Consider the following 7,899-nt stretch of genomic DNA (forward strand, 5'->3'; position numbering starts at 1 on the left):
TTTGAAATTTGTGAAGCAAAAGCATTTTGCATGTTGGAAGGATGTCTTGTTTACGAGTATTGCTATGTCAAATATTCATCAAGATTGGTAGCAGACAGCTGCTGATAACGCATAAATAGGGAGTCAGGCCTCTTGATGCCAAATTCTACCCTCTGTTATGTGAAGACAGAGGCGATTTTTACTGAAATTTACGAAAGCTTTCCCCTAACCCCGATTTCTATCAAAAGGCATATAAGGGCAGAATCTGACATTCATTTCTATTTCATTTGCTTGGAAGAGTGTAAAACAGTGAAACAAAATGAAGTGTCAGTTGCCCAGCTGGCATTCAGCCGGCAAGCTTTAGCTTGGCCACACTGGTTGCTTAGAGCTGGCATCCAATCTTGCTGTTCAGTGCCCCATCTGACGGAGCATTGCCTGTGCCCTCCTGACAGATAAATGTTTTGACTGGCTTTTATTTTATTTGTTTTTAAAATCTAGGTCAGAATCTCAGGAAAGATATGGGAGATTTCCAAAAAAGACACAGGCACTGCAGAACTTGAATTGTCATTAATAAATACCTTCCCCTCTTCCTTCCTCTTCCAAAATGAGGGTGATAAAGCTGGCAGAGATCACAGAAAGGTTATTAATATTGCTAATAAAACTATAACAGTTAAAAGTTAATAAAGACTTAATAATAGGTTAATACAACTTGAATGATATATTAAGCAGTCAAGTGTCTCCTGGGATTAATCACAACCAAGCCTTAAAAAAGTTAAGCAATAAGCACCATGATGGTAACTCTCACAACAGCCCCTAGAAAACATTTTCTGTAGTTTGTTAAAAATATTTCTTTCCCTATTCCTAGAGCATAGTTTAAGCAGGAGAATTGTTCTGAATTCTATTTCTGCTGTTCCTTCAATTCAGTATCTATCTCAACTTAAACACCCCATCATAAGACACAACTTTAACATTCCTCTGGATCTTACCTCTCTTTACAGAACCATATTCACTTTACCATTTACAAACGGGTAATGTCATTCAGTACTTTTTAACCACATGTACTTCAAGGCTTTATCTATGTGAAGCAATACTAATAAAGCAAAGTTACGATTTAACCAATCAGCTTACTCTTCAATATGGTAGCCTGGCACAAATCCCAGTTTTCAGCAACTTCTGAATGATAAAATATGGCTTTCTATTGATTTCCATCTTAACCTATTCTGATTACATCCAGATAGATTTTTTTCCTTAATCTCTGAAAGTGATGTCCTTTGTAGTGAGACATGATGATACTATAATAGTTTTTTCTTGTTAATAGTCACATCTGCCCAAAAGAGCTTCTCCTCTAGGATACCTTCCCACAGAATGAGAGAAAAATTCCAATAAAAAGATTCCTTTTGACATTTTGACTGTCCAAACGTGCCTTATATGAATTTAGGTACTAATTGTTTCTTTTAGAGGCTTACAAATTTCATGAATGGAAATATTGCATCCACAGTGTGGCCCATGTCAGCTCCTATCAAAGGCTGCAGAATCCTCTTTCAGGTTAACCAGTGATCATGTAGAATTTGTCTCCAATTGTGGTTGCTATTGTCAACAGTAGGAATCAGAGGATTCCTTTTACAGGTATTAGATGGCAAGACTTAGGAAATGAGGTACAGGTATAAATCAGTCTGAGCTTCACAGTTACAGGTAATCTGGCAGTGTAGGGAGTGAGGGGTTCCTTTGGACTGAACTGTGTCCCCCAAAATTCATATGTTGAAGCCTTAACACTCAATGTGACCATATTTAGGTATAAGGTTTTTAGGAGGTAATTAAGGTTAAATGAGGTCATATGAGTGGGACCTAATCCAGTATGACTGGTATCCCTATAAGGAGAGAGAGAGACCCAAGGGATGCAGGCACACAGAGGAAAAGCCACCTGAGGACACAGCAAGGAAGAGGACATCTGCAAGCCAAGGAGAGAGAGCTCAGGAGAAACCAAACCTTCAGACACCTTGATCTTGCACTTCCAGTTCCCAGAAGTGTGATAAAATAAAAATCCGTTGTTTAAACCACCCAGTCTGTAGTATTTTGTTGTGACAACCCTAGCAGACTAACACAGAAGTCCCAGTTCTTCTTTTTACTTTGTTTTTTTCATCGAACAGGTATATCACTTAGCTCTTAGTGATTCAGAGAGTAAAGAGTACGCTATGAATATATGACCTACTTCAAAATATTTATATTAATATGTAATATAAGCAATATAAATTATACAAACCACCTGCAAATATGGTGGCACTATTGTCCTTTTCTCTCCTACTGCCTATATGACTATTCCTCCATATACAATCCCAATGCCTTTTGTTATTTAATGTAAATCAAGGAAAGTTGCTCCACAGACTTGGTTTTTGTTTTGCAATCAGGTTGAGCCCGATGTTAATTTTCTCAGGGTTGAAGATCAGATTGTGTTTCGGTACTCTGTCTGAGGTTAGACTATCCCAAAGGCTTCTTCTTCCCCTCTTCACTGTTCAGAATCTGAATCCTTCCCTTTAGACTCACCTTCTCCCATCTCCCACTTCCTCACTTCAGCATTTGCCTTTATACAGAGCAGAGAATGCATGCACTGGAGGCTGAATGAAAAAAGGCTGAACCATAGCAACTGTGGGGAGGTTGAAGGGGAGAAGTTCCCGAAGAAGCAATGCTTTTAGCCCTACAAGGGTGGCAATGTGTTGCCTATGGAGAAAGTAAGGCTAACCCTCATGCCCTGATGTGGTTCTGGAGCAAGATGTACAGTATGAATAAGTTTCTAATTAACTTGTACTAAGTGGGAGTCTCTGTATCAGTTGGACTATGTCACTTGAATGTGAAGAGAAGGAAGGGCTAACCCTTCTTCAGGATTCCATGTGTGTGCTTGACCAGCTAACAGTATGGCTCTTTTGTAATTGGCTGTAGTAGCCCCTACCTTCTTTGATGATAACTTACACAGTGCCTTAATGTTCTACAGCAAATTTCCATAGTCTATGATACTTGCTACCTTGATCTAATCCATCACCAGTCTGTACTCTGGGTGTGCCTCTTCATAACTACAAGCAGTTCAGTTTCTGTCCCCAAAACTTCAAGAAGTCACTTTTCCAAGTGACTCTTATTTCAGCCTCAGTCCATAGCTAAATCCATAAGATAAATAAGTACTAGGGATGTAATGTACAACCTGATGACTATAGCTAACGCTGCTGTATGATATACAGGAAAATTGTTGAGAGTAAATCCTAAGAGTTCTTATCACAAGAAGAATTTTTTTCTTTTTTCTACTTTCTTTTCTTTTTATTGTATCTATAAGAGAAGATGGATGTTAGCTGAACTTACTATGGTAGTCATTTCACAATATATGTAAATCAAACTATCATGCTGTATGCCTTCAACTTACACAGTGATATATGTCAATTATTTTGCAGTAAAACTGGGGGGGGGCGGGAAGTGATAGCAGTAAAACTTTTATAGAAAGGCAAAAAAATGAATCAAATAAAAAAGAAAGAAACCTTCTTCTATTTGTCTCTCCAGGCACCGAATCTCTGATGTGGATAAAGATGGAGGCCCTCCAGGTAATTAGAACCAGGGTCCATTGCTGATCAAGGAAAATGGCCAAGAAGGACAGAATAGAAACTTCATCCTCATCCATTTCAGGCAAGAAGATTAAGTGCCGAAATATCTGTGTCATCAGCCAGGGAGAGCTTGACACCAGTTTTAATTGGAAGTAAACAGAGAGCTGTAAAGGAAGGGCAGGCTGACTGGTCAAATGGGAATCTTTGATCAGATTTCATTAGGTCATCTCATGGAGAAACAGCCTAAAATTTACAATTGGACAAAGAGTTTCTGTCCTGAGAGTGGGCCAAAACAATACCTAATATATATTTTATATAACAGAAACTTCTCAATATTTCAGTCTCTCTAGCTTTAAAATGAGGTAAATGTCTTTTTCCTTTACAATTCTCATAGGGACATTTTAATAAGATACTTCCGGTGATATGTTAAGTTCCTTTGAAGAAAAACAGAAGGAAATAGAAGACCTTATTAACATTCAAAAACTATTTGTTGTTGATCTGCTTTATAACAATTTCTTAAAATCTCCTCTACCTCCATGACTTCAGGCAGAGAGTTTTACCTATTTTCAAAGTAATGTTTTAATATGCAAAGCAAAACAAAGCTACACATCTTAATTTAATCAATGATTCATTCACATTTTATTTCAAATGAGAAAACCTGATGCATTTACTAAGAAAGTAATTGATGTCAAGATAGCTATCTTGATAGAGTAGATTACCCTACAATTTGAGGCTGTACTAAGAAAATAGAATTTAAATTTATTTCTTCTAATAATAACCCAAATAAATGCAAATCCTTTATTAGTTTTCAAGGAGACTTTTTTTTTTTAAGTATAAAGTCTTTCAGACCATTTGAATGTGAACAAATGGAATGCTTTCAGTCTCAAAAGAATGGGACTTTTCTTAGTGCTTAATTAGCTTTCTTTTTTAAATCAGGGGGATCTGCTCAGAGTCAGGCCACTTCTTCAAAGCAGGCCCAGCAAACTCGCATTTTACAAGGTCATAGTCAGTAGACAGTTTCCAAGCACGTCAGGTCATATTTCCTTTAGAGTTACAGGAAATGGAGAAAAGTCAGAAAGTGCAGGTTACCCCACAGGCCAACAAACAACTATGCCAATTACTCCCCAGGGTAGTCCAGCACAATTGAAAGAGTCCACCATATAATTATTAGTGACACAAGCATTTGCTTCGGTCACGTCGACTTTACCTAACTGAAATAGTCACTAAGCTATATGGGCAAACAACCTCCCCTTATTTGTTATTTTTATCAGAATAGATTCATGTAGGGTCTTTAATCTGTTTATACAATCAATTCATAAATAGTTTATACTTTTCAGAAATGTAGGTAAAGCAAAAACTTTCTCCTTTAGATAAAATAAAAGCATAGATATTTGAATTTTATTTCAACCAATAATTCAAGATATATTCTTACAGCATTCAGCAATCAGTAAAATTAGTATATTTGCTTTCTTCTTCCTTTATAATTTAATTTCTGGAACTGGTACTAATAAGCAACTAATATTCAAAAGTCAAGTACTTTGAAAAATAATGAAATATTGGAACTAGCTACTTTATAACCTGGCAAATTATATTCAATAGATATGTTTCAAAAAAGCTGCGAGCAAATTTAAATTTTGAAAAAGGAGTCATATTGAATGTTTTAAGCGTATCCAGTGGTATAGGGACTCCAAGGTGACTCTTAAAGTGAATAGATATTTTACATAAATAAACCTACAAAAAGATACTCCAAATTTTCTTTTTTGTATGTGGGGTTTCATTTATCAAATTGATACTCAAAATTAAGCTATACTTATGTACTTAGTCAAATGATATTTATTAAATTAACTACATGCTCACTTATAGTTTTATTCAGTAAAAGTTGATTATAACCTCTCCTGAAATGACATCACATTGACCTATGAACTTTTCCCACACTCTGCCTCAATGTGATACCATGATGGTTGTTTTAGTTTCTTATTGCTGCTGTAACAAATTACCACAAAAGTAGGGGCTTATACAACACGCATCAATTATCTCATGGTTCAGTAGGTCAGAAGTCTGGAATGGCTTCACTAATTTCTCTGCTGTGGATCCCACGAGGACATCACCAAGTTGTCAGCTCATTAGCCTCTTAGTGAGAGGCTCTGAGAAGAATCTGCTTTCAGCCTCATTCAGGTCATTGGAAGAATCGAGTTCCTTGCAGTTGTAGGACTGAGGTCCCATTTCTTTGCTGGCTGTTAGCTGGGGGCCACCCTCAACTCCTAGAAGCTTCTCTTCAGTTCCTGCACCTGGGTCCTTCCATCTCAGAGACAGCAACAGTTCATCAAGTCCTTCTCATGCTTGGAATCTCTTTTTTTTTTTTTTTTTTTTTGCGGTACGGGGGCTCTCACTGTTGTGGCCTCTCCCGTTGCGGAGCACAGGCTTCGGACGCGCAGGCCCAGTGGCCATGGCTCACGGGGCCAGCCGCTCCGCAGCATGCGGGATCCTCCCGGACCGGGGCACGAACCCATATCCCCTGCATCGGCAGGCGGACTCTCAACCACTGTGCCACCAGGGAACATTTTTTAAAACCAGTAGTCTTCTTTTCCACGGTGATTAAGAAAATAAACTTTCACTTTGCCTTTGCTCCTATAAGGAATAGCAACTAACTTGTACAACCAAACATCTTGAAAAGCTAGAGGATATAGAAAGAAAGCAAACTAAAATTAGAAGTAGAATTAGGAGAGAAACAAAACATATGACACACCAAATATTATAAATATTCTGAACTTTAATAATGCTGAGATTTTAAACTTTTGGTTGTGGTTTACACTGTGCTGTGGCCCTTTATAGCCATCAAAGGGAAACATGTGTTTGTCATTTAAGGGTATATGCAGAATGCCGGACCTCACAATAGATTTTTAAATTCAAATTTATAAGTACTTTTATTGGAAAGGTTCTTAGTGGGAACACCCAGTTTAACTATTGATTTCTTCCTTGAATTTAGAATCTTTAACTCTATTTAGGTGGAAATGTTGAAATGGGTCAGTACTATGTGTACCAGATGGAATTTAAACCATATCCACTGCTGGGATTAAATATGTCTAGACATTGCCTGGTAGGACTTACAAAAGTCCTACAAAATTTCTTTTGTTTTGAGCTGAAGAGCCTTCCCAGAGAGAATTGTTCCTAAAGGGATGAGCCAGGTATGTAAGATGGCCTTTATTTCCAAGGCAGAGTAGGGATATTGAGTACAGTGTGGCACTTGTCTTTCAAAACTAAAACAAGTTCTACTTCTGAGAAGCATTTCTGGGGAAATAACACCTGAAAGATCTAGTCACATGCCTCTGTTTTAAAAAGCTGGGGAAATATAGTTCTCTGTGTTAACTGGGAAGGAAAAGAAAAGCAGTGAGCACTAGTTATGTCTACATAGATGTGCTATTATTTTTATTTTTATGGTGATTTTGTAGCTGGTCACTTTTCGAAATTCTCTTATAATTTCTGATTTCAATCATTCAGTATCTTACAGTCTCTATGTAGATAAAGTTATCTAAAATGGTATCAGTTTTACCTATTTCTTTCATAGTCTTCAACTTTTTTCCTCTACTTTTATATTATTATTGATGTGGTTCCAACAAAGGTGTAATTTTATCTTGTTCCTGACTTTAATAGAAATGCTTCTAGAATTTTACCAGAAAGCGTGGCTTTTACTGCAGGTTATTTGTTGCTACCTTTTATAATACTAAAGTGGTTCCCTTATAGCTCTTGTTAAGCGTTTTTACAATAAGTAATTATTGAATTTCCAAAGTCTTGGTCTATTATGATCATCTGGTTTTCTCCAACCAACTTTGAACGTAGTGAATTATACTGGTAGATTTTTTTATAATACTGAATCATCCATGAACTCCTAGGAGATAGTCTGCTAGGTGATGCTGTATGTGTGCATGTGTGTGTATGAGTCTATGTGTGTGTTAACATATGGTTGGATTTAATTTTACATTTTAGTTAGGATTTATGTTAAATGAAACTGGCCAATAATTTTGTTGTCTGATTTGTATATCAAGGTTACATTGTCCCGCTTAGTTAACTTTTGTAGCTCTCTTTTCTTTTCATATGTAGAAAACAAGTTGCATATAGTAGAGAAGTTCCATTCCTGAAATTTTACCAAAACTTAGATGTAACACCATTTGGTCTTGGCAAGCCAAAAAAATCGAAAGATTTTTAGCTACTGATTCAATTCTTATCTGGTGCTTTGTCCATTCAGGATTTTTTTTTAAGTATGTTTATCAATTTTGATAATTTAAATGTTTCAAAAAATTGTTGATTTCATCTTGTTTTTCACATATATAAACATAGATTT

Source organism: Orcinus orca, chromosome 3, assembly GCF_937001465.1.
Source record: "Orcinus orca chromosome 3, mOrcOrc1.1, whole genome shotgun sequence".
In the NCBI taxonomy this organism is placed as follows: domain Eukaryota; kingdom Metazoa; phylum Chordata; class Mammalia; order Artiodactyla; family Delphinidae; genus Orcinus; species Orcinus orca.